This window comes from Polypterus senegalus, chromosome 2, assembly GCF_016835505.1.
Source record: "Polypterus senegalus isolate Bchr_013 chromosome 2, ASM1683550v1, whole genome shotgun sequence".
NCBI classification, from domain to species: Eukaryota; Metazoa; Chordata; class Cladistia; order Polypteriformes; family Polypteridae; genus Polypterus; species Polypterus senegalus.
The window spans coordinates 51,695,941-51,723,348 of record NC_053155.1 but is presented as its reverse complement, the minus strand read 5'-3'; the positions used below and the strand labels follow the sequence as shown (position 1 = coordinate 51,723,348).

At 38.9% G+C, this 27,408-nt stretch overlaps 1 protein-coding gene across 2 annotated transcripts in view; it reads right to left on the bottom strand.

Annotated features, from left to right (window-relative positions):
* Nucleotides 1-27,408, bottom strand: part of bcl9 (BCL9 transcription coactivator) — a 522,554-nt gene that overhangs the window by 243,667 nt on the left and 251,479 nt on the right. The window lies entirely within an intron of this gene.

The window sequence follows — 27,408 nt, the reverse complement described above, 5'->3', positions numbered from 1 at the left end:
GGCTTAGATGGTTTGTCTATTTTTAGATTTTTTTTGCTAGTTTTCATGATAATGAATGCATAATTAGCATAAAGGAACACTCAAATTTATCCAGTTAAAACAGCACTGAAAGAATGTTCCTTTTCATTTCTACACTGAAATAAAAAGACTAGACAACCTGAATATAAAATACAAAAATCTAAATAATGAGTGAAGAGAAAAGAAGGACGATGACTAAACTAATATAGTACAGGGCACTAAATTATCCATTAGTGGCTCTAAAATATTAAAAACTGAAATCCTGTAGGTGGGATAACTTAAGATTAAAGAATGAGAAGTTAAGGAGTTGTTCCTAAAATTTTGTGAGGCAAAATCAGTTTTAAGACATAAATACTGTTGTAAGTATTTTACAAAAAGACAAACAATACTGTAAATAATGAAATGTAATTAAAATGAATATATTTCACTTGCAAAATTCTAAATAGCTTGTAATAGAGTAGATTTGTATATGTAAAGGCATCCTGTATTGTCAAGTGTATGTACCCGGACGTTACACACTGCAATGTACAGCTCTAGGTTAGGTTAACTTAGATTAGGTTGACTTTAACCTAATCTAACCAGGAAAAAAAAAATGGGACTGTGTTATTCATTAACATCATTAACATCAATTTGTTCATTTTCAAAACCTTTGTTTTCCATTGTGGTGTTGAAGGAAGATGCCTTTTATCTTAATAATGTTGAGTAAAAGACAAGAAAAATCCCCAGAAGGCATACGAGTCTATTACAGAGTATACACACACACATACTGTAGAACCTGATTAGAGTTGTCTATTAAACTTTGAGATATGAGTACCCAGAGAAAACCCATTGTGGACCAAACTAGAATGATCAAATTCAACATAGTGTTATGATTTGTGAACGTTATTAGACATACATTTATGAGATCCATCCATCCATCCATTTTCCAACTCGCCGAATCCGAACACAGGGTCACGGGGGTCTGCTGGAACCAATCCCAGCCAATACAGGGCACAAGGCAGGAACCAATCCTGGGCAGGGTGCCAACCCACCACAGGACACACACAAACACACCCACACCCCAAGCACACACTAGGGCCAATTTAGAATCGCCAATCCACCTAACCTGCATGTCTTTGGACTGTGGGAGGAAACCGGAGCGCCCGGAGGAAACCCACGCAGACACGGGGAGAACATGCAAACTCCACACAGGGAGGACCCGGGAAGTGAACCAGAGTCTCCTAACTGTGAGGCAGCAGTGCTACCACTGCGCCACCGTGCCGCCCTACATTTATGACATTATATATCTAAATGTTGGTTTTTGAGATTGTAGAACCCAATTCTGCCATTATATTTTGATTAGAAATTTTTCAGTGGTTATATATTTCTCATGTCTTTCTCTGACGCCATCTTTATTTATCTGGGTATCATCGTTTTAATCATCAATTGTTATTTCATTGCTGAGGGAATGCAGCTGATATTTTGCTGCAAATAAATAAAAGGTCGAAGCTGTGCATGTTATGGACATCCAAGTTTGCAGATAATTGAAAAGAAATCTCTGCATGTTGCTTTTTGTGTTATTATTTAGCATTTCAGACCCTTTATTCTGGCATTGACTTTGATTCCTGGTTTAGCATTTAGGTTTAGTAAAAGATATTTTCATGGTATTGATGTTTTTTAGGATATTTTTTGATGTTTTTTTCTCCCAGTCACCTCCATTTATTTAGTTTGCTTTCCTCTTTCTCTGCAAATTCATAGTATGTAGATCCTGAGTAACCCAGGATTTGATCTCCAGCAACTGGGGCTGTTAGGGGACAGCGCTAACTACTGTACAGACTACATTATAAAATGATTAAAGGTTGAACAATATGTTGCCAGTCCAATCCTTATTACTGAATCACCATGCGATTTTAAGAAAACAAATTTAACCAGTGCTCCAAGTACAGCAATAAGTAATTAATTTGAATAAAAATAATTAATAATGTAATTTTTGCAAATATTCTGAATGCAACATGATAATGAATAAAGAACATAGTATCAGGATGTTCAGGAATGAAGCTGTATTTCATTTGCAGAGGCATGAAATGGGCTTGTTCTAATTAGACACTCATGGTTTTCACTGGGGAGCTTTCCCAGGAGTCAGCGCTGGTGCTGGTGCATCATTTGATTCAGTTAGCTGTAGTTAATACTTAGCAATGACAAAAGGTTTCAGTGGGGCCGCAGACTCTGTAGCTTCTAGGGAAAACAGTCTGAAAGATTTAGTTATTTCTAGAGTATGAAAGGCTGTGTAATAATTTTATTGTGATACAGACATGCCCTGAATCATTCAATATTTTATTTGGTGTCTTTGTGGTATGGTTGCAAATGTTGTACATTAGCAGAACATCACATTCTGTAATATTTTCTATACCTATAAGGACTTTAGAGACTGTACAGCATGCATTTAGAAAATCAGACATTGTGGTTGTCAACTGGCTGCTGCCTGTCTGGAAAGAACACATATAGTATAGACAGTGCAAAAATAATATCAAAATAATTTGTGAGGTTTTAAGGTAACACATGACCATCTCCATATGTGTAAAACAATAGTATTATAAAGTCATTATTGCCATGTTCTTAGAGTACAATGAAATTTTTACTTGTATGTGCTAATCAACACTCAACATGGCACTGCTCTCTGGTGCCATGATTAAAATACATTAAGATGCACTAGTAAATATACTGTATTTAGATAGCCTCTTGACACTTTTGACTGCGACTCTCAAGGCCTTCTTCAGTTTGTTTGGACAAGCCAGTTTATATTGCATTTTTTATTTGCTGCTATATTAATACATTGACTGGTTTACTAATTGTAATTAACCATGTGTAAGGACTGCCCTTTGAATTTGCTGCTTTTCAGTGGCTGTTGGGCTCCTCCAGTATTTGACACTTCCATACTGATTGATGGCTTCTCTGTCCATTGGTGGTACAGTTTATACTAAATATTCTGGTCCAGAGCAAATGCTACTGAAAATCTGAAGCTTGGCTACCTCCATGAACTTACTCAGTTCATTGCCAGTTTTATGAATAAACTAGCCACAGTACCTGCTGAAGACAGGCAATAGAATAAGTTAAAAATATTTGCTATCTCTTGCCTTACGTGTACCTTTGGCATCTTTCCTCTGCATTTGTGTGTCTGAATGTCTCTTCACCAGTGCTACCTCTTTCCTGTAAACCCTGTTTATCTCTGAAGCACCTTTCTCACCTTCTGTCCGGTCTTTGAAGACAATTCTCTCTCAACTTGCCTAATATATCTTTACCAGTAACGGCGGACTGCACGATAACGTGCAATGAATACACTTGACTTATAGTTTTCATACTGTTTCTCTGTACATTTAACATTCGTTTGCTCAGAGGTTGATGCGCTTGATGCTTCCTGAGCAGCTCTTGTTTTCTCCACTCTAGCAGCCCGCTTCTTTTCTTCTTCCATTGGCATCCTTTCATGTTAAAACTGATTAAGTCAGTGTTTGTGTTGCAATGACTTAGTATGTTATTATTAATTTTTCACTTAAGCTGGCACTTAAGTGTCCAATCTGCCTGAAGAATGATTTAAGATATGAAGAGGTAGGGGTAGTAACGGTGAAGGTGGTAGGGATGAGAACGGCGCCCGTACACATGTGCTGTACAGCCACCCTGCTGCCCGCTGCCTGCTGCAGAGAGTTGATCTATACTAATAAAAGGCAAAGCCCTCACTGACTGACTGACTCATCACTAATTCTCCAACTTCCCGTGTAGGTAGAAGGCTGAAATTTGGCAGGCTCATTCCTTACAGCTTACTTACAAAGGTTGGGCAGGTTTCATTTCGAAATTATACGCGTAATGGTCATAACTGGAAGCTATTTATATCCATATACTGTAATAGACTGCAGGTCGATGGCCGTGGGAGGCGGAGTTTCGTGTCGCATCATCACGCCTCCCACGTAATCACGTCAACTGACTGTGAACTCAGTACGTAGAAAACAAGGAAGAGCTCCAAAGAGCGCTGAAGAAAAAAGCATACAAGCATATTCATAAGTGCAACTACTGCGGAAACAAAGCACGGTGTAAACCGTAAGTTTAAATTAAGTTTATAGACACGCTCCCGCTGCCGTTTGTCATGCCTTCGACGAATACTTTATTCGTGAGATACAAGTTTAATGAGAAGACACGAGGTATAAACTTTGAGACTTTGGATCACTTTGTAACGGAGTTAAAACTGCTGTAGCGAGAAACTTTTAAGTGCTGGGTCTTAGCTAACATTAAATAAAGCCGTGGACATCGCAACATCACACAAGAGAGCAGCTCACGTGAACTGACTAAATGCAGTACGAGTGATCACTTCCATGAATCAAAGCTGTTCAAAAAATGCATTACCCAATTGACAAGGTAGGAAAAGAATATGCTCCGAGCTGAGCTCCACAGCTAACGCGGTCTTGTGGAAGCAACTTCATCACGCTGCCACCAAATACTCACAGAAAAATCTACAAGTTAATACACACGCTGTCTCTAGAGTTTCTCCACACTCAATGTGTTCCTCGCATCCCCGTTATACCCTCTGATCTCCCATTTCAATTCAAATGCCTCTAATTTCCAGTAAGGCTCTGCTTCGCGATGACAAGTAATAAGTCTCAGGGACAGACCCTACAAAAAGTTGTCATTGATTTGAGGCAAGATTGCTTTTCTCCTGGACAACTATACGTTGCATTCTCAAGAGTAAGCTCAGCACACAGCTTGGTCATATTACAACCGGAGTGCTGAACTGACAACGTGGTATACAAAGAGATCCTTAACAAATAGTTATTGGTATATTTTCCCTCAGTTTAAAAAGGTTTTCTTTTCTTCTTAATAAAAATTTAAAAGCAGTACTTCGTCGCTGCAAAGCACGGGGATTTTGCTATATACAGTATATATATGTAGATGTGTATGTATGTATATATGTGTGTGTGTATATATATGTATATTTATCTGTATGTATGTATGTGTATATGTATATATGTATATGTGTGTGTGTATGTATGTGTGTATATGTTTGTGTATATATATGTTGATATGTGTATATTTATATGTATATATATGTAGATGTGTATATGTATATATATGTAGATATGTGTATATGTAGATATGTGTATATATGTTGTGGACTTGGACCCGGACACAGGCAGACAGACAACATAGTTCCACCACACACAATTTCTTTACAATATTATGTACAATAATTGCTCACAAACCCCAGTGCCTCTTGCACCGATTCCCCATAAGTCCAGGCCACACTCTCAGTCACTGTGCCTCTCTCTCGACCGCCTCCCGTCCTCTCTCCAGCTTTGTCCTCTTCCACCCGACATCCACTCTCGACTGAAGGGAGGCGGCCCCTTATATGGGAACCCAGATGGGCTCCAGCTGCTTCCCGGCAATCAGTCGTAGCCACACCCCAGTGTGGCAGAAGTGCCGGCTGCACACCCGGAAGCCGTCCGGGTGTCCCCTGTTCTCTTCCCCCAGCATTTCCTGGTGTGGCGGAAGTGCTGGGCTCCGGGGTTCCTCAGGCACCAGGCCCCCAATACAACCAGGGCGATCGCCCCCTTGCGGTCTGGAGGAGGCACAAGCCCTCCTCTGGTCCTCCTGGGCGTCCCAGCCGGGGAGCACACGGGATATTCCGGCATTGGGGCGCGGCCTGGCGGAGGCCACGGGTCCCTACAGGGCTGGGCTTCCAAGCCCTGTACCCGAGGCCACCAACATAACAAGGATGGACGCCCCCTCGCGGTCTGGAGGAGGCACAAGCCCTCCTCTGGTCCTCCTGGGAGCCTGGCCGGGGACCACAATGTATATATGTATATATATGTTTATATGTGTGTGTGTCTGTGTGTGTGTGTATATATATATATATGACAGCAACACTCATAACAGTGACAATCATGTTACGTTATTTTTAAAATGTTTCCTTTTCTTTTTCATAACTTCTTTAACACACTACTTCTTCGCTGCGAAGTGTGGGTATTTTGCTAGTTCTACAATAAAATAAAATAAAAATAAAAAGAGTAATAAAAAGCATCATCCTGAAAGCAGATAGTGGAGGTCACAAAGTATATGTGTACCAAATTTCAGGTCAATAGGTCACACAGTTTGCGAGCTACAGGTGATTTAAAATCCTGGACATACAAACGGACAGCCACGTTAGCGTATTATATAAGAAATTCCTCCTTGTGTGTATCACTCTCGCACCTCCTTTCTCCATCATGTCACCAAAGCCAAAATGACCAATCAGATTGCTCAGAGAGACTGGACACACAGATCCTAGAGTTTTATTATATAGTAGATAAATAAATACATGTTTGGGTATATTATTTGGTTAAGATCAGCGTCCAAGAGGTGGTGCACTGGAACGTTTTGAAGTTAAGTGTGATGTGACGTTATGGTTCTCTGCTGAAAATAACTAAAAACTTCACTACAGTTAATGAGGATCAGCTATGCAAGTGGAGATGTTTGTGCACCTCAGTCGTGTCCACAAGTGAAAACAAAGATAGTCAGGAGATACACAAAGGAAATGCTTCAGCACAGGAATTTTTGCAGGTGTTATTTCTGAGTGTGGTGGTATTAATTATTAAGAAAAGCTTTTGAGTTATCAGTCAGTCTAGATGCCTAACGTCACCCATGGTCACAAGATGTGGGTAGTGACTGAAAGAATGAAACTGTTAAGGCAAATAGGTTGCCGTGCTTCATTTCTCTTTTTGGGTGAGGAGCTCGGGAATATGGCAGGACCTAAAAGTAGAACCACTGTTTCTCCAGATCAAGATAGCCATTTAAGCAAGTTTGGATATGTACTATAGATAGAACTCACTGGTGAAAGGTCCAGAGTGTTATATATCGATTGATTTGGCATGCATACAGGAGTCAGAAAGTGCACAGTGCAACCCACTAGCCTCTGATCTTCCACAGGCAATAATGCATCAGTGGAATGCTGCACAAATCACTTACTTTCGCTGACTACACACGCCATATGAACAATGCTAATTATGTTGAGCTTACAAAGAAGTACACATTAAAAAATTTTAAATGATTAACAAGTTCATAATTCAAACACAGAAACCAAAACAGAGGCTGGAGGCAAAAGACAAAAAGACCCAAGGAAAAAGCACAAATTAAAATGCAAAATCCAAAGACAGACAATGGTTAAAAATAAACCAATAAAAAGGGAGCACTGGATGATGGGTGCCACAAAGGCTGCCACTGAATCACGTGACTGCTGCATACTAACTGTTGTCATACAACAGGCCCATAAAGTAGGCGCAAGGAAGGTCTAAGGGGTGGAACACCAGCCCATTCCTGACAGGGGTTCACATCTAAGACATCCTGAATTGGATTAATTTTTTCTACTGGCCTAGGAATTACTGGGAGTTTTCCCCAGAAGTGGGCAGAAAAAAGTTGTTAAGGATAGTGTGGCCCAGTCAGTTCAGTTTAGAATGTTGGCACTGTACAAGGATGAGAGGAGTGACAGAGGAGTGAAATGAACTGAACTCAATTGAACAGTTTATTTTAAAATGTCTTTCAGTTAACGTATAATTGTTCTATTTTCTTTAGGAAACTCTCATTTTTTTTTGATATCTTGATTATTAAAACAGCACTGAGGCAGTTCACGCAACATATTAAAACATCAAAAAATAAAAAAAATTTACAAGAAAATGTACAGTAAGGATCAGTATCTAATAATACATTTTATTTATACAAGGCGCCTTTCTAAGAACTCAAGGACACTGAACAAACAATAAATAAATAAATAAAACACATTATAAACAACTTACAACATAAGAAAATACAGAAAATATAAAAACTAAAACCATACAAAGCCACCGTAATCATAGAGAAAGAGCCATTTTAAACAGATGCGTTTTAAGTTTACATTTGAAGGCTGAAAATGATTTGATATTTCTAAGCTGAGTAGGTCGTGAATTCCAGAGCTTGGGAGCAGAATGGCTGAATGCTCAGCTCCCCATGGAGGTTAAACGGGCGAGAGGGACGGTCAGATGAATGGAGGAAGAGGATCTAAGGTTAGGAGGGAATGGCAACATGAAAAAGGTTGGACAGATATAGAGGGGCGAGGTTATGAATGACCTTAAATGTTAATAGCAGAATTTTAAAATCAATTCGAAACTTAATTGGGAGCCAATGAAGCTGCTGCAAGACCAGAGTAATATGGTGAAACAGATGAGGTTTGAGTAATGATGCGAGCTGCAGAATTCTGGACTAGCTGAAGCTTATGAAGAGATTTATTAGAGAGACCAAAGAGGAGTGAATTGCAATAGTCCAGACAAGGAGTAACAAGACTGTGAACAAGAATGGCAGTGGTTTGGGGAGTGAGGGAGGTGCGGATGCAATTAATATTATGTAGGTGGAAGTAAGCAGGCCGGGTGATGTTATTAATGTGAGATTGGAAAGATAGAGTACTGTTGAGGATGACACCCAGACTCTTGACCTGAGGTGATGGGGAAACAATGGAGTTATCAATAACAAAATAAAGATAATCGGCTTTGGATAATGATGATTTTGAGCCAATGAGGAGACCCTCAGTTTTGTCACTGTTTAATTTAAGAAAATTTGAAGAAAACCAGGATTTAATTTCAGCAATGCAGTCAATAAACGAAGATGGTGGAAAAGAAGAGGTGGGTTTACTAGCAAGGCAGAGCTGGGTGTAATCAGCAAAACAGTGAAAATTGATGTTATATTTACGAAAGATATTGCCATGGGGAAGAAGGTAAATAATAAAAAGAAGAGGCCCCAGGCACCTGAAGTAACAACAGTGGGTTGGGATGTAAAAGTTTTAAACTGAATGAACAGAGTGCGGCCTGAGAGGTAGGATCTGAACCAATCAAGTGAAGTGTGGGTAATTCCAATCAAAGATAATCTATTAAGGAGAGTGGTATGAGAAATAGTATCAAAGGCCGCACTCATATCAAGGAGGATGAGAATAGTAATTAAACCGGAGTCAGCAGCCATAAGAAGGTCACTGGTAATTTTAACAAGTGCCGTTTCTATACTGTGAAGGGGCCGAAAACCAGACTGGAACTTCTCATATAGATTATTATGAGATAAGTGGAGTGAAGTTGGATGGCTACTATTTTTTTAGGAGAAAAAAGGGCAAATTAGAAATAGGGCGAAACTTATTGAAGTTAGTAGGATCAGCACCAGATTTTTTCAGTATTGGGGTTATTGCAGCAATTTTAAAAGATGATGGAACAGTACCAGTAGTGAGAGAAGAGTGAATTATGGCAGAAATGAGAGGGACCAAAGAGGGGAGGCAGGCTTTAACCAGAGCTATTTGGTGGACATCTGACTATGGCAAGATGGATGGACTTTGTGTGAAGTTACGCTTTCTTATACCAGGTTACTCTGCAAAACAGACTGTTTAGTATCTGGTACTCTGGCAACAGGAACATTCAAATAAATTCTACATTTTTCAGACATAGTCATTTTTTTATAGCACGTTTGATGACCCTAATGCAGTGTTTAACACAGTGACTGTGGTTATGTAGTTTCCTGCCATCTGTCATTTGTTCATTTTTTGTAATTAATTTATTCAGGATCATGGGAAACTGAATCATTAAAATCAATACTCATTAGCTCTGTAGGGTCTCAAAATATAACACCTCATGGAAAAATGAATGAGGGAAACCTTACAGTAAGAGGCTAAAATGAAGGTTTGCATTATTCATATTGGCAGAGAAACACACCTAGTAGGTATTGAACAACTCCTGAAAGGCATGAAAAAAACTATTTTATTTATTTTTCTGTCTCTGAACTTCTGACAATAGGTACAAAACATGGGTATCAGTTTGATTCTAGAGGCCTGCAGTATCACTCTACTGACATTCTTCAACAGAGGTGCTTCCATGCTGGTTACTAAAAATGCTTGCTTAATTAGATTTTTCTCTTCCCTATTTTAACATGCCAGCAAGTGCATCGTGAACATTTTGGCTTTTTATTTCTGTTGAAATTATATTTAGTGCTCTGATATAGCACAAGGTGCTTTATTATGTATTTTATCATAGATGATGGCTTCATTAGTTAATAGCAATATAGCAAATAGCAGTATAAAGTAAGCCAATTGAAGAAGGGAAGAGGCAGATCATGTGTGCTGCAAATAATCACAATATAATGCCCTGTGCACCAGGATCTGTATGTATGACATTGGCTGTGCTCTAAGAAACAAAACCAAAATAACAGAACAGCTCTCTTAGGAACCACACGGCTGGGATGTAATACAAATTTGTATACTAAAAGATAACTTGTAAAAATAACCTGAATACTGCTTCTAAAACCATCGATTACAAACATTCTATGTAGCAGGATTTCCATTAGAAAGCTAAATCAGCCTTGAGACATACACATTAGAAACCAAAAGCCACTGCAGCCATCCAGGTAAAGAGTTTAACAATTGTTCTCTAGACTCTTGTCATCTTTGGACTGATGTGAGCTATTTACTGCTGACAGCAGTTGAAATGAAAACGTTTACTTTGGTGGAAACATGCACAAAAAAGATTGGCCGGGCATGACAAGACAGAAAGGAACAACAACTTGTAAAAATTGTACCAATAAGCATTTACTGGGTATGAGAGACAACTTCAAAACCTGCAAGAACCGGGCCTGTTGAGAACTTTCAGAACAGGCATCTCTCTGCTGCTGATTACCGGAAGTACTTGCTGTTGTCAGTAAAGACTTACTCAGTAAACGCTAGAGTCGCATCTAAAGCAGAACACCAGGAGAAGAGCCACCTTTTTTACATTAGTTTGTGAGCACTCTCTGCACAATATAGAGCCCATTATCAATATTTTCATATGAAAGAAGACCTTGTCAGTTTGGTTTGTCACTTCTTTGTCCTTCAGCTGCCCCACTTAGGGTCAACACAGCAGATCATCTGTTTCCATATCTTCCTGTCCTCTACATCTTGCTCTGTTATACTCATCACCTGCATGTCCTCTTTTACCACATCCATAAACCTTCTCTTAGGCCTTCCTCTTTTCCTCTAGCCAGGCAGCTCTATACTTAGCATCCTTTCCCCAATACACGAGCATCTCTCCTCTGCACATGTCCAAACCAATGCAATCTCTCCTCTCTGACTTTATCTCCAAACCATCCAACTTGAGCTGACCCTCTAATGTCCTCATTTCTAATCCTCTCCATCCTCATCACACCCAATGCAAATCTTAGCATCTTTAACTCTGCCACCTCAAGCTCTGTCTCCTGCTTTCTGGTCAGTGCCACCATCTCCATCCCATATAACATAGCTGGTCACACTACCGTGCTGTAGACCTTCCATTTCACTCTTGCTGATATCCGTCTGTCACAAATTACTCCTGACACTCTTCTCCACCCATTCCACCCTGCCTGCACTCTCTTTTTTACCTCTCTTTCACAATCCCCATTACTCTGTACTGTTGATCCCAAGTATTTAAACTCATCCACTTTTGCCAGCTCCACTCCCTGCATCCTCACCATTCCATTGACCTCCCTCTCATTTACACACATGTATTCTGTCTTGTTACTACTGACCTTCATTTCTCTCATCTCTAGAGCATATCTCCACCTCTCCATGGTCTCTTCAACCTGCTCCCTACTCTCATTATAGATGACAATGTCATCTGCAAACATCGTACTCCACAGTCCACAGTCACTAATAAAGTAAAATATATGTGATATTAAGGAAAAAATGTCAATAATTTTTTTTCAGTTTTGTACCTCATTGCAATGGCATTGCCAAGCCTTTTTAGTCTTCTTAAAGACGTTAAGATTTCAAGGTTACATACATTTGCAAGAAATAGTCTCATGATATGCAATTTACTTGTCTCAGCACTCTTCTTTGTGTAAGTAACATCCTCTGGGTTTTCCTAACATTGAATAACAACTTTAATTCCTTAAGTGCATCAGGCATTCACTTCATAAACTCTTCTAGTATTATGTCACTTGTTACATTGGCATATTTATCTTGTATTAAAGCTCTAAAATAGAGACAGTGCCATCAGAACTTAAAAACAGATTAGTAGCACAGTATGTGCACTTTGGTAAATCGTTCATACTATTTAAGTCAAAAAGACGATATTGATCCCTGGGGAGCTCCTCTCTAAATTGAAATCGCAATATAGCTTTGACTAACCTGATACACAAATGCTGCTTCAAGAATATAAATAAAGCTTGTAGCACTGCATTTGTGCCAGCTCTAAGATGCCATACATAACTGGATATAAAGTATGTGTAAATACATACATATATACTGTACAATATACGTATCCATGGAATATATTGTACAGTGTATATTTAGGCTTGCTCCTGTTAGACCCCGTTAAAAGAAGACAGTAGAACTCTGTGGAAGAAGATGGAAAGTGGAAGTCGAGAATGATTACAGGAACCCAGACAGCCTCTAGACACCCCTTCCTGTGAGGATGCATCCTGGGCAAAAAGAATGAGCAGAATAGGTAAAGAGTTCACATTGACACTGGAAAGAGATGGGCCCTTTTTTCTACGGCTGTGCCACATTAGTGTATGTTGACGTAAAGCATATATAATAAATGTTAACAGAGTCATTAATAACTACAACCATCTTGGGCATATATATTTTAAGCAGTCACTATGTATTCACAACAATAAGATTCACAAAACTGTGTAATACATTTGAGGATCTGGCAGCAGCCAGGTCTGAACAGCCCATCACAGGGCCCACTCATATGTCCATACTTACACTCACAATTTCCTTATCATCCACATTTTTGGGGATATGAGAGGAAATCTGGAGTAGTCAGAGGGAAATGCCATGCACACCTGAGACTCCACGTAGACAAACTTCTAGCACAGATATGAACACAAAACTCTAGATCTATGAATGGGGACAGCTTGAGAAATAACCTAATTTCTGTCACTTCCACTCATGAACTTTTCCCTTCGTTCATTGCCCATAGGTAATCACCAGAGGTAAGGATGAGGAAACAGACCATAAACCACATGTCTTATCTGAAACTCTTTTCCCGCTTTAACAACACAAACAAGTTCAGAGTGTCTAGGCTTTCATAATGTTTCAATTCCTTCAGCACTGGGCAGTGCCCTAGAATTCCATTGACAATAAAATGGGAATCAATTCAGAGCAGTTATAATAAATCATCACTTCCTCTATTTAGACCAATGGGACTCCATTTACACTACGCATTCACACTGGCAGTGAAATACCACACCAATCTATTCCCTGTTTTGTTTTATTAACAATGTGTTTAATTTCCACTTTTCTCTTTTAGCAACACTAATGTGAGAAATATACTTGAATTATAACAAAAAATGTTACTGTTTCTTATTTATGGCCATTCTTATTTGCCTACATCTTAGGCAACCTTATGTCATTATGGTGATGGTATTGGATCCCAGAATGGTAGCAACTTATTTGGGTCTTGAGAATAAAAATTCTAGAAACCCCCTGTCTCTGCCAACTGACTTTTGTATTATTGAATTAATAAATTCTGCAGGTCTCTAGAGATTTTTTTTTTGCATTGTATTTTCTCTAAAGTTACTTTGATGTACTATGCCATCAAGCCATAGATATTATAAAATAATAAATCAGTGACACTTTAACATCAACATAAACATGTAATTTTAAAAAAAATTAGTTTACAATGTGTCATTCATTATCCCATGGATCTTTGTTGATGTTCTTTTTCATATGTAATTTTAGGAGCATATTTTTCCCACTATTTGTTTTTTTCCCACTATTTGTATTGTAATTTTTGTAACGTATTTTGAGCTACATATCAGTGTATGAAATGTGCCACATAAATACATTAAATATTATTATTATTATTGGAAAATTGTGTAAATCCATTATTTTCATATTTGCTATGAGGATGCATGTGGGCAAAGAAGATAAATCCTACTTGCTGACTCCACAAAGGGTGCTGCCTCATGCCTACCCTTTAATCGTTTTACTCTGCCCATCTGTGATGTTTTTGACCAAAAATGCAACAGATTAGTGGCCGGCTGAATGGCTCTTGTTTATCAGTTTTCCAGGTGTAAGAACTTAACCTAAATATTCAAATACGAATGATTCATGTTGTTGAGCAAAGGAGGACGACGGTTTGTGCACCTTGAGGACTCCAAATGGGTTTCCCTTCTGTGCTGTTGTACTGGGTCATTTTCATACAGGACAAGCATAGTGGAGTGGTGGCTCTGTGGTTAAGGGTCTACGCTGGTATCTGGAATGTTGCCAGTTCAAATCCCATTACTATTAGAAAGTATCCTACTTTTATTGGACCCTTGAACAAGGCCCTTAACCTGAAAATTGTTCCGGGGATGCTATGCAATGGCTGACCCTGTGCTCTGACCCTCAACTGTCATGCAAAAAGACCATTTTCTCTCAGGGATTAATAAAGTATGTCAAAATTAGAGACAAGCATGTATGTTTTCCTTGATTAGCAGTCCTTGCTTCTTTCCCATGAAGCCTATTTCTGCACCATGTTTACAATTGTAAAATTGTGAATACTGACCTTTGCTAAGAAAAGAAAAGCTTGCAGTTCATTTGTGATGTTTTGTGATTTTCTGGATGACTTTACTCTAGACCCTTGGAGTAATTTTGGCTAGAAGATTCCTACTGCTCCAAATGTTGTCTGTTTGCAGATTATCTCTCTCATTGTGTTTGGTAGAGCCTAAGTCTAAGTTTTGGGTTTATGTTCTTGCCAAACCTTTATTCTGATAACTCCACTATGATAGTTAGGGTCAAAATAAGTGATATTTATTTTGAGAAGGGATGGCTGTAATCAATCCTGGCTGTGTTCAGCCAGCTCACCCTAATAATCATGTCAAATGTGTTAAATTAACTAAGGGCTAATTATTATTTCACACAGTGCCCATTCAGTGCGTTTTTTGTTCATCCAGGTGACATTTATTCAGACTTAGGCATTAGTGAAGACCTGAAAACATTCAGTTTCAAAATATGAAATCACGGAAACACACAGGAAGGGGCAAATACTTTATCATGACAGGATACAATGAAACAGCAACTATGCCCAATGATTAAATAAAATCAAACCACTTGAGAATGAATCTGTTGAATAATGCATCATGGACTTCCATTTTGCATTCCTTTGGACCTTGTTCAAACGTATTATCGAGGGTGACCAGAAACAAAGAAAATGATGAAAGAAGGTAAGCACTGTAGAAAATCTGACACTGTTGTTGCTGACAGAAAAGTGAAACATATCTGTGTGGATAAGTGAATGTGATATTTTAGCATCTGCTTCCAGAAGCCCATCCCTCATTCATTCATTCATGCTTTTCCTGAATCTGTTTATTTAATTCAGGTGTGTAGAAGTTTTCCCAACAGCGCTGGGCACAAGACATGAAGTAACCCTGGAAACGATGCCAGTTCCAGGCAGGACACACTTGTGTACACATTCAAATTGAGCCACTTAACCTGCAAGTAATAGTTATATCATTACATACAAGAGCTTTGTACATCCCTTTGGATAAAATTTCAAGTAGATAAATACAAGCAAATCTAACTAGTGGTTACTATTGTCTGGCAAAAACTCACTTTGTTCCATGCGCAATTAAACAATTATTTGTCACGCAATGATTACTGTTACTCTTTGACTCCATTTGCATTTTCAGATTGCCATCCTCACATTCCTAGCTCAGTCCTCTGTGATTTACAATGTTCAGCCATCCTTTTCATTGTCTTAGCGTGGATGGCGTCAGCCGCTACTGGATTCCAAGCCCGAAACACAAATGGCAGGGAGCCACAACCTCCGCAAAATTTTATAATATTATAGGAAGCTATTTATATAAGGTAACACTTTCGGCATTCAGGCTAATTTTCAAAAGACCTTGTCTCCATGGTGATGCAGCTAAGTCCTCAGGGAAATCTATGCAGGTTTTTGTGTCTGATTGAAAGCGCCTCTAAGAGCCAATACCTCTACAGATTACAGCATCATATTGGAGGACGGAGCTGCAAAATAATCTATTCAAATGCTATTAAATTGAATCTCTAAGTTGACAGCTCTGCGTTGCCGTATAAGCCACTGTGGAGAGACCGGCTGACTGCTCAGGTCTAGCAGCTATGCAAACCATGTGACACAGCTAATAAAGGACAAGTCTCCAAGGGTTTAAGCGGAATAACCAAAGTCACGATCCATTTGTGACAAAAAGCCTGCCAACAATGACATAATATGATCAGGGTCGGTAGGGTACAAAACAGCACAAACAGCGGGAGCCGGCAAAGGGACACACTGAGCTGTGTATTACTCTTTATCGGTGCTTCCAGGTCACTCAAGTGACAGCAAAGACTGTTAAGGCTTTAAAGGTCTTGTAGAGAAGAGGTCCGGGGGATGTGTAGTATTGCTTCCTGCATGGTATCAAGGCCTCCAGCTGCTCCCAGCATCTGTCAGTTGCCCTGTTAAATTTTCACAGAAACGTAGGCAACCCAAAGTCCTTTTGTCCTTTGTACACCAGTGCTGTATACTACAGTATACTCTCAGGTTTTTTGTGTTAGCAGTCCTGTTGAGTCTTTCACTGACGCACTATTGTATGTCATGTATGGCCTATTGGTTAATTCAATTCATTTCAATTTGGCTGCTTTTTGTGTAACAATCTTCCCCCAGTACAGGTTCAAAATTCTGTAGCAAGTTCATAGGTAAAATGCAATTTCACACTTTCCAAATTAGTAATTACACATTGCACACACACAAGGATATAGATTTGTTAATACACAGTAAAACAAAGCAGTTCCAACCTGATCAATACAAGATGTTGGACTGTACAGTATTAGACTGTCATGACAGTCGCCTCCACACATACATTTTAATTTAGAGTGCTTGAACTGCAAAAGCGTGTGCATCGCTTCTCTGTAATATACAGTACCTGTGAAGAGCATGTCAAAAGGTGCTATACAAAGCAGAATTGTATTAGGCCATAGTTAAGCAGCATCCTGGATGCCAAGGCCAAGGAGTGTGATGTAAGAAAATCAAGTCTCTTCATATGGGGGCTGTCCTGAAGTGAACCTGCTGCAATTTTCATAAAACATCTGATAATACTGAAATGTACAATATTGTAACTAGTTGTTCCATCTGTTGTCTCACATCTGAATGAACAATGATATCATCTGTTCCAGCTGACATTTCTCCGATTGTCATGCCTTAAAACTAACAATCTCACTGAATATTTCCTTGTTTCATTCGGTAGAGGCAGTTCACAGGACTGATTACTGATGTCTACACTCCCATCTTTAAAGTGCTGCTTTACCCATTACCTGACACTGCTAGTGCACAGGCAAGCTCGTCCATATGCACATGGAAGTCACACTTGACTCTTTGCAGTTCTCCCATTCACATATGGGGATGCGGATGTACAATTTACTATTTTACATTACAGCGAGTAATTAACCATATTAAAAAATAGTAAAATGTAATAATTTGAAAGTAAACTATGTTTCATGTTACGTTGCGTAATATGATTTTGTTCTGTTTGGCTTTGAAATTATCACGCAAAAAATTTTTAAACTTACACTTTTACTGTAAAACTTCAGTAAAAACTATTTTTTTAATTATATTTAATATTAATAATTGAATCTATTTCTTTCTCTCTATTAAATAAAATGACTTTTTTGAATGTTTGGCTCTGAGATTTTTAAATTGTCTTTGCAAAAGTTACTCTAATGGTAAACTGTTAACGTTTTAATACAAATGGCATATCAAGATCCCCTTTGTTGTCTAATGTTATCCCCTGAAGATGTACTACATTACCTTTCTTGGATACATCCTTCTTTCTATAGTAATTCATACGGAGGAAAACCAGACGGTGTTCCAGATGGTGTTAACAGTTGTAGGTATTCTTCAGAATATTGTAAATTGATGTTTTCATCTTCTGCACGATCACCACCAACTGTTTCAACATAGTCTATTGATACACATTTAACCAATTTGCAGTGTAACCGATCAACATTTTTGCCGTTAATTTGTTTGACTTCATCGTTTCTCGGTGCTAGGATTGCCCGTGTACTCATTTTTACTGTTGATAACCCTTCGTGATGAAATTCTTAGAGATTTGGACATAATACACCTTCTTTATTTGGGAACTTAAAGGGAGGAAAACATTAAAATTTATAAGAGCTGACAGAGCAAGAACTGTGTCTGTCAAAAGCATTCACACGAATGAGAGGTGAGTACCGTGTGCTTGGTTTTCTATGGTTGAGAGGAAGGTGTATCTTGAAAACATCTCATGGCCAAAGTCTTGACTCAAAGGACATGAAAAAATCTTCCAGAAAGTCGTGTCTTGTCGCAGGATTTTTTGATATAATAGAGATAATAAATCTAACTACTAGTTATAATCAGGGCCAGTTCTACCATATACATAATCTAGGCTGTTGCCTAGGGAGGCAAAATTTATGGGGAGGGGGTATATTCTCAGCTGCCATAAATGTTAAAATAATAACAAAATCTCATAGTAAACCTCCGATGGCTCAAATACCAAATATCTTCAATCAAATGTAACGTCCCACTCAAAACACAAAGCAGGCAGCTATTCCATGCATTTCAATATTGTAAGTCATATCTTGTTTCACATATGCATGTTAGAGGGTCACCTTCTGCACTTATCAGAGGTAAGCACCCTGGGACAAAAAGTGGCACTCTCGCTGACAACATTGCCTCGTTTTCCACCCATAGTTTGGAGAAACCGCCAGTAAGGGCAACTAACTTCAGTGACAATAAAACGAAGATACTCCGAACAAGTGTCAGCGTATTCCAGGATGAGCAGACCACTGGATGGAACTCTAACCTGACATTTGTGATTGCTGTACATAGCCTTGCTTCAAATCTAGGCCCTACCAGATGATAATGACTTCTGTTCTCTTACTAGGGGGTTCCCCTGCTTGCTTTGCCCACCAGCGACTTCTTGTCTATGCTGCTCGTGTTGTGAAGAGGGGGGCTGAACGCATCCCAAGGAGATGCGGTCGCTTCTCTGAAACAGCCTCTTAAAGGGTAATACAATGGGAAACAAATAGTTTTTTTTGTTTTTATGTCCTCTTTGCTTGATCAGCTGCTGGATTGCTGCTGCTGCCATGCCGCATGATCTGCATCGAACATTTAAAAGCCTTTACAGCAGCTGTCCTACTCTTTATGTTTTATTTTCGGCCCTTGGCATTGTTAAATCTTTTGGCACAAAGTCCCATCTCACGAGACGTGAGTTCTTGATATTTTTTAGTTTATAATTTAAAAACGGAAAAAGAATCTGGAAATCTAAGAACATCACATTAAAGTGCGATAAATTCTGAAAAGAATAATACCAAACTTATATATGTAGGTTTTAAAATAAGCCTGATTTAAAGCGTGACAAAAAACATGACATAAAAACATCACCGTTGCACTTTTAGGCTTAGGATTTTATATATGTAGAGTAGATTTGCGTCATTGAGTGCTTTTTTATTTTGCACCCAATTTCTTTGGTGAACATATATGTTTCCTCAGTCAACGACACTTGATAATTCCAATATGCTTATGAGTTTTGGTTGTATTTATTGGTGAAAGTAGTGGCACAGCACAGAAGCAGCACAATCTGCAGCTCTACAAGATGTAAATAAACATTTTCAAAAATAAATTTTTCTGTATTGCAACAAAATGCACTTTTTATTAGGATAGAATTACACAGAGCAAGACAAAAAAATCAGAAAAGGCAAATTAATATGAAAATGAAAAAGAAAGTTAAGAACTTAAAACATTGTAAAAATACAAATATTTCCGAATTCCTTATGAATGCAAATCTCTTTTTTTTATTTAAATGCAGAATATGAGAAGAAAAGAAAAGCCAAATAAATAAACAATTAGATAAATTTGAGGTAAAATAATTCTTTGATAGAGAAACTGGGTGGAACACAAACTTGCAGCCATAGGACTAGCCGTGGAAACCACAACTCTAGACAGAATTTAGCGATTGTCATTGACGGGTACAACTTCAAACGCCCAATTAAGGAACCAAACAGACCAACTCTGTCTTGAAGTCGATATCCTGCATACTGTTTTTGGTACGGAATGTTTGTCTTATATGGAGATTAATTAAATTTGTATCTAGACAGGTATGAAGGTAGACATGTAGAAGCCTGAAGTTGATCCATTTAGTGTTGCAGTACCTTCAACAAGATAGGCGTTCCTACAAGCAAATTATGTGGAATCCCTATAAAACATTTGTTTTGTTAAAGTTTTCTTTACAAAAAAACTGTAATAATGAAGCAGGCAGTGTGACATAGGGGTTAAGGCTTTGGACTTCAAACGCTCCTGACACACTGTGACAATGAGCAGGTCACTTCACTTGTGTGTGCTCCATTTGAAAAGCAAAAGGAAATGTAACCATTTGCATCCCTCACTTATTGTAAGTCACCATGGATAAAGGAGTTGGTCAAATAATAATCTAATTATAAATCAGATTATAATGGGACTGTTGCAAGGACCTCAGTGCTTTTCAGAGAGAAACTCATCCTCAGAGGATGAGTGAAAGAAATGGAAAAAAGTGTGCAGACAAGAAGAATGCTTATGTGCCATTCGGTATTGCATCCATTAAAGGAATGACACAGCAGAAATCTAATGCTGTCTAAAAAAGTAAAAGTCCCTCCTCTGGGACTACATGCAAGAAAACCATAGTAGGCACCTATATTTTCTTTTCTTTATAGCAGATGACACCGTCTGTCACAGGTTTATGATCATCCATGTTTCAAAGTAGGGCTAAAATCTTTTAACTTGTTTTCTTAAGAGGAGGAATGTAGCTTTTGTGAGTGAGAGAAAGCCTGAGATGGCATTGTAAGACCTCACAATGCAGGCACTTACTTGAATGTTCATGTGGTGTCTCATTGATTGGAAGAACATAGCATAACATAACATAACATAGCATAACATAACATAACATAACATTTTCAATTCAGATTATTCAGTTCGGGGATATAGGGGGATGCAGGCTATTCTAACACCATTCGTTGCAAGGCAGGAAGCAATTCTGGGTGAAGCACCATTCCATGGAAGGGACTACACACCCACGGCTACAATTTAGAATATAAACCTAATCTGCGCAGGAGTACCCACAGAAAAATGTATGTAGGCCCAGACAGAATGTGCGTACTCTACACAGACAACAAACGAGGGCATTGAATCCATGATGTATTAGTACTGTCTCCATACCACCCTGGTAACATATACTGTAGCTGTTCTAAATGTTTTAAAGCACACAATAAAACAAACGTCTATATTTGAACGGTCTGGATCACACAGAAGCTTGATAACATGGCTTTGTGAGATAAACAGATAATGTATAATGTCTGATTAGTCTGATTTGGCTTCCGCAAATCAACCCCATGTAAAAAAAGCAGCCTTCTGCCTGTGGTTAGCTGCACTTAATATGTTTGTGTCTTCCATCACAGCTAGTTGCCTAGCCAACCCCTGTTGCACATTACAGTTTCTTGATTGACTGCCGGCTGATGCCACACAATGTTATGCTATTTGATTTGATAAGCAGCAGCCCCACAGATAATCTCAGAGGGCATATAAAACTAGCTGCAGTTCATTTTCCAATGGAGAGGCAGGGAAGATTTGCAAAAAAATAAATTTGAGTAAATACCAAATGTTGGTGTCATACCTACTCCAAGGATGAGTTTGTTGTGTTGATTAGTGACTCAAAACTGGCCATGAATGGATATGTGGATGCAGCAGGTAATGCCCACTGTAGCCAGACACTGGTTCTAATACACATACCTTGTGACATGTATGTGTGCTAAATCTGTTTCCTGGATTGACCCTTTATCTGACATTATTTTCAAACTGACAACACATTACTTAATTTAATGATTTTCTTTACTATGATATTTGTTAATAAAGTATCTAACAGACACAATGTGCTTTTTATTCAACTGGCTCAATGACACTGATTTGTTGGTTGATAGAATGATACTTGAGAAGTCTTATACAGCTTTATATCTATTGTGATGGGGGACTTCTCTGTGTGCCACCCTCATCTAGAACAAAATACCCAGAACATACATCATGAAGAGAAAGGATGTACTGTATTAAACACAAAATAAGATATGAAGATGGGAGAACACAAAAACACAATGACAATACAATAAAAACAAGCCCCCAGGTTATTCACCCCATTCAACTCCAAGCAAAATGGATTACTCCCTTTCTCCTTTTACACTACTAACCATTACTATCTCCCTGCTAGAATAAATTCTGCTACTAAAGCCCGCATCACTTTCATGACTTTCCCACAGTTTTTCAGTCACAGCCTTCATGTAGCTGTGTACATAGTATGACATACCCAATGACTCAGTGATATTGCTCAACAACTAGGCATGAGAAAGTCAAGCATGTTTAGGGGAGAAGAGGAGAGCTTGTAGTGAGAGTATTCAGCTGAAAGAACAATACATACAATGGCTACAGACCAAGCAAAGCCCAATCAAGAAAAAGAGGAGCAAAGAAGAGCAATTGTGGATATGAGAAATGATGGAGAACAGCTGACAAACACAGGAGATGCTGTGGGGACTTTGCACCTAGCACAAATATTATGTATTTGACATCTTCTTCTTTGTTGTACCATACCAAAGTAGAGAAAGCAAAATGATGCTTCTCATTGATTTTCTCCACATTTGGAAATTTGAAACTGAACTGAGAAGTCTTGATTGAGTCCACCAATTCCTTGACATGTAATCTGACATCCTCAAGTGTATGACATGTTCTCTTGATTCAAAGACGTATGCCATGACACCGACCAAATAACTTTCTGCCTCCAAGCTCAAAGGCTCTGTGGCCAGGGCCTGCTGTATGCTTCCTTTATGTGCCACTTCTGAGACAATCTCCAGAACTGCTCTTGGGGTTAGGAATGCTTGTAAAACATTACTTCACCTTCCTTACAGAACTCTCTTTGGCAATCCCAAGTCTTCCTGCACCTCTGAGTCCTTACGCTAAATAGGCCACCTCTCTTTCCTCACCTTAATGGGAAACAGAGGTCTTGACCCGTTTTGCCACAATAATTGTTGTAAAAACATTTCTGGCCTGTTCCTTATAAGCAACTAGTGCCACCAGAAAAACCATTTTATGACATATATGCTTAAGAGGAATGACCTCCAACAGGATAATTTCCTAATACATTACCTATGATTTCATCATAGTTTTGGGCATCATTCTAATGGATGGCTACAGCTGTTGGTGAGTGAAACCTTCACAAACATAATTAACATGTGGATCTTCCTCTGGCTCTTACAGTTTTCCCTTTCTTGGTAACCTTGTCACCTAGAACTATCTATCTATCTATCTATTGTGAGATGTGGCCAGCTTGTCATCCCGGCCAATACCCCCAGGCCGCCAGATGGAGCCCTCCCTGCAGTATGGAGGTGCCCCGAAGACCAGCTGGGACTCATGGGACATGCAGTTTTTATACAAGACCCTGCTGGATACCACAGGGGCCGCAAGAGGGAGCTGCAGGGAGGACCGAAGACCTATTTGTGCCCTTTAACCCGGAAGTTCGTCAAAGGAAGAGCGACGGGCTTCCGGGGTGAAAAGAAAGGACTTGTACCTGACCCGGAAGTGATTGAGAGTCACATGGACTGGGGATTGGAACACTTCCGGGTCAGGATATATAAAAGGACTATGGGAGCTCCCAGACGGCGAGCTGAGCTGGGTGGAAGGGTGGCAACGTGTCTGGGAGTGGAGGATTGGTTTATTGTTTGTATGTTTAATTTATGAGTATAGTGGTGGAGAGTGTGCTTTGTGCACTGTGGCGAGTTAATAAAGTCAAATCTTGGACTTTTACCTGGTGTCTGGGGTCATGGACAGGGGTTCAAGGGAGCGATAGCGCCCCCTATCTATCTATCTATCTATCTATCTATCTATCTATCTATCTATCTAAACATTACTAAATGAAACTAATGACAGTCTCAGAGTTAAAATTTCACTGTTATCAATCTACTTGACATTCAATAATATAAGGCTTTCACTATAATTGACATAATGTGGAAACAGATTCTAAAGCTTTGTCTAAATAGCTTTCCAAAATGGCAAGCAAATATCTGATGTATCACTAGTGTCTTCCTATTAATTTGCTGTATAACTGGCACCATGAATGAGCTTCTAAATTGAAGGAACATTTTTTAGTCTTGTGTAATTTATTGTTTTTGAGAATGAGTTGATAGTAGTGTATATCTAAAGGACTTCAATAATAACAATATTCGTATTAACTCATAGAAAAAAAATACATTTTATCTATCTATCTATCTATCTATCTATCTATCTATCTATCTATCTATCTGTCTATCTATCTATCTATCTATCTATCTATCTGTCTATCTGTCTATCTATCTATCTATCTATCTATCTATCAGCATGTTAGAGACTGGCAGAGGAGCAGGGTGTCAACCTTCCATGTGAAAAGCCTTGTTAGTGACAATCTCTCTATTTATTTAATACACAGGCCTTTACAGAAAGTAGGTCTGCAAGGCAGCTAAATGCCAGATGTATCCCCCTGTCTTCCTGAAGAGTTAAATCCCCATGTGACAAAGCTGCGAAACCGCAGAGGTGACAGCATAAGCCCTTTCCTAATGAATAGCTTGATTGAGTCCCAAATCCCGAACAAAAACGATACTGAAGATGGAAAAAAAAAATCATCAATATTCAGAAAAGACCTTTGCAGACATTTGCTTGTGTGCAGCAAGGAGGTTTTTGGCTACATGGTTTACAGTGCGTGGCATGCAAATCTCCCTTCAAAGAACAGTCAGCGTTAATTATTAGAAACAGCAACAAGACTGCCAGCTTGGATATGACAGCTTATGAAATCTCTGCAACATGGAATAAGGAGAAAAAAAAAAGATTTTCACGGAGAAGCAGAGGAGAATTCTGATAGTAGAAAGAATAATGGCACCCTGGCAATTTGGTTTACCCACAGAAAGCAATCGCAGGATTTAAAAAGAGAATGAACAATGTCATTTTACACTTTGTCTGTTGGCAATGGCTTACGGGTATATTTACAGCATTCTGATGTCAAGTAGTATTGGCACCACTCCCACAACAAGGCACCTATACTTCAGACCTTATCCTGCACCGTTATGTTTCTAGCTCCTGAGCTGTGGTGGCCTGCCATTGCCAGTGCTTACATTTGTGAAAAGTAGATATTTTGTGTTACAATAAGGTATCTGTCTTCCCTCTCAAAAAACACCTTTAAATGTAAAATCACTTCATTGTTGAATTGGTAATTATTTAATAAACTGATATGTTCTTCAACAGACATTGCATTTTGTGCTGTTTGAAACACTGTAGCTGTAACAGTTTCAGTGACATAAAAAAGTACAAAAACAAGTCAGACCAATTGGAGGAAGCAAGGCCACTGACGTGCAGGGGTGCACGGATTAAAAGGAAATTGGGAGATGATGGCCAGCACTGCAGTTTCAAAACACCATTCACAGATACTCATGGAATGGCCTGCAGTACTGCATTATTATTTTTTCATGCTTGTCCTATTAAACAAATGGAAGGCAGTATGGCTTACTAGTGGTTAAAGGATTGAGCTGTCTGTTCTAAAGGAGTCATGTAACCTGCCAGAGCCCTCATTGTAAAAATGTTAACTATCGCACTTGTGATTTGTAAATCAGTTTGAATCACTGCCTGAAGTAGAAACTAATAAGTGCCAGAACTCTCTGCTTTGTCAGCTTCTTGGTCCTCCTTCTGATTAGAAGCAAATCTACACAATTTCTTAATCAAGCCTTTCCTTTAGAGTTTTGAACACAATGATATATATATATATATATATATGTTTATTGGGAGAGTTTGAAGTGAGATTATATGCGCACATAACATCACAGAAGGAGGTGTCCGCGACAATATTCGGATTCCTCTTGGAATTTTGATTGGGATGATATTCATACTTTTGATTTGACAGCAGATATGGGTGAGGTTGGTTCCCCCGTAAAGGTAAATATACAACCATTTATTGCTGATACATCATGGCCTCAATTTAAACCCTAATATAAATGAATGTATCAGAAATAAAATCAAATAGTATTTATTAAAACTCAACCTCAGAGTGATGTGAGGTTCATGTAATCCCAGAAATATCTAATATATTTGTTGAAAATCAGCTGCCTTCAGGATGTATACAACAGTCACTGCCTTAGAAAGGCAAATAGGCTAATAAAAGACCTCAGCCATTCTGCACAATTCCTTTTCTCCATCCTTCTTTCTGACAAACTTGTACCAGTAGATTTAGGGACGTTTTTACCCACAGATTACTGAATAGTCAGTCATAACAACAAACATAAAAAATGCTATTAATGATTTATTATTAATCTCTCTCTCTCTCTCTCTCTCTTTATATATATATATATATATATATATCTATTATAAAAAATCTTGGAAGGTGACGAGACGTGATTTTCTTGGAGACACTTTAACGTCCCGCGAGACAAAGCAGTGAGACAAAAGGACAGGTAGAGGAGGTAAAAAAAAATATATATTTCTTTCCCATAGTGTCATTGTTTAAGAGGGGGTTTTGGAGGAGCTAACTCATCTCCTTAGTGTGCGTTCAGCCCCCCTCTTCACAATGCAAGTGGCAGAGACGCGAAGTGGTGGGCGCGTAGCACGCCCCGGTTTAGGAGATGGATGAGTGAAGTGAGCAGGGGGCAAAGCTCCCTATTGTATAAAAAATCCAATGTATGTCTTTCAGTCTGTCTGCTTTCCACGAAAGAACTACTTAATGGACTTAAGATCGGGTCTTTTTCTATAATTTGCTTGAACATTCCTGTTGATTTTGCGACTTCTCTAATCACGCTAATTATCATAGTTCACTTGCACCACTGGTTTATTTGCGCGAAACTGAGAGAGAGGCTGTGGGCTGAGGGGAGGGGGGCAGGGCCCTCCTCACTCACATGCCAGCCTCCGTTCGAGTCATTGTACCTCTCGCCACGTGTTGGACCGTACCTTGCCACTGCTTAGCTAGCAATGCCTGTTTGTTCAACAGCACATTATCATCGACAGATTGTTAAGGAGTAACGTTTCCCGTTCTTGAGAGAGAGATCAGAGTTGTGTGTTTTAAAGTGTAGCTGCTGATTGCCAGAGATATCAAGGCCACATGCTTTTCTTCCCACTTGGGGGACGATCTCCCATCAGAGCTGTACATGATCAGATACAGTGCCAGCATTTGACATTGGAGCGTACCTACCCTTCAGAATTACATTTGTTTTTTTAATTGATTTTTAAAGTTTGTCCTGTTTCACTACTACGTGGGCAGAGCCACAGAGGACAGTTAGTAATATATATAAAAACGTAAGAAATCTGACAAACAGAAACCATTCAGTCCATCAAGCCTGTTTGTTTAGCTAATAGCTAAACTGTCCCTATTTCTCATCCAGAT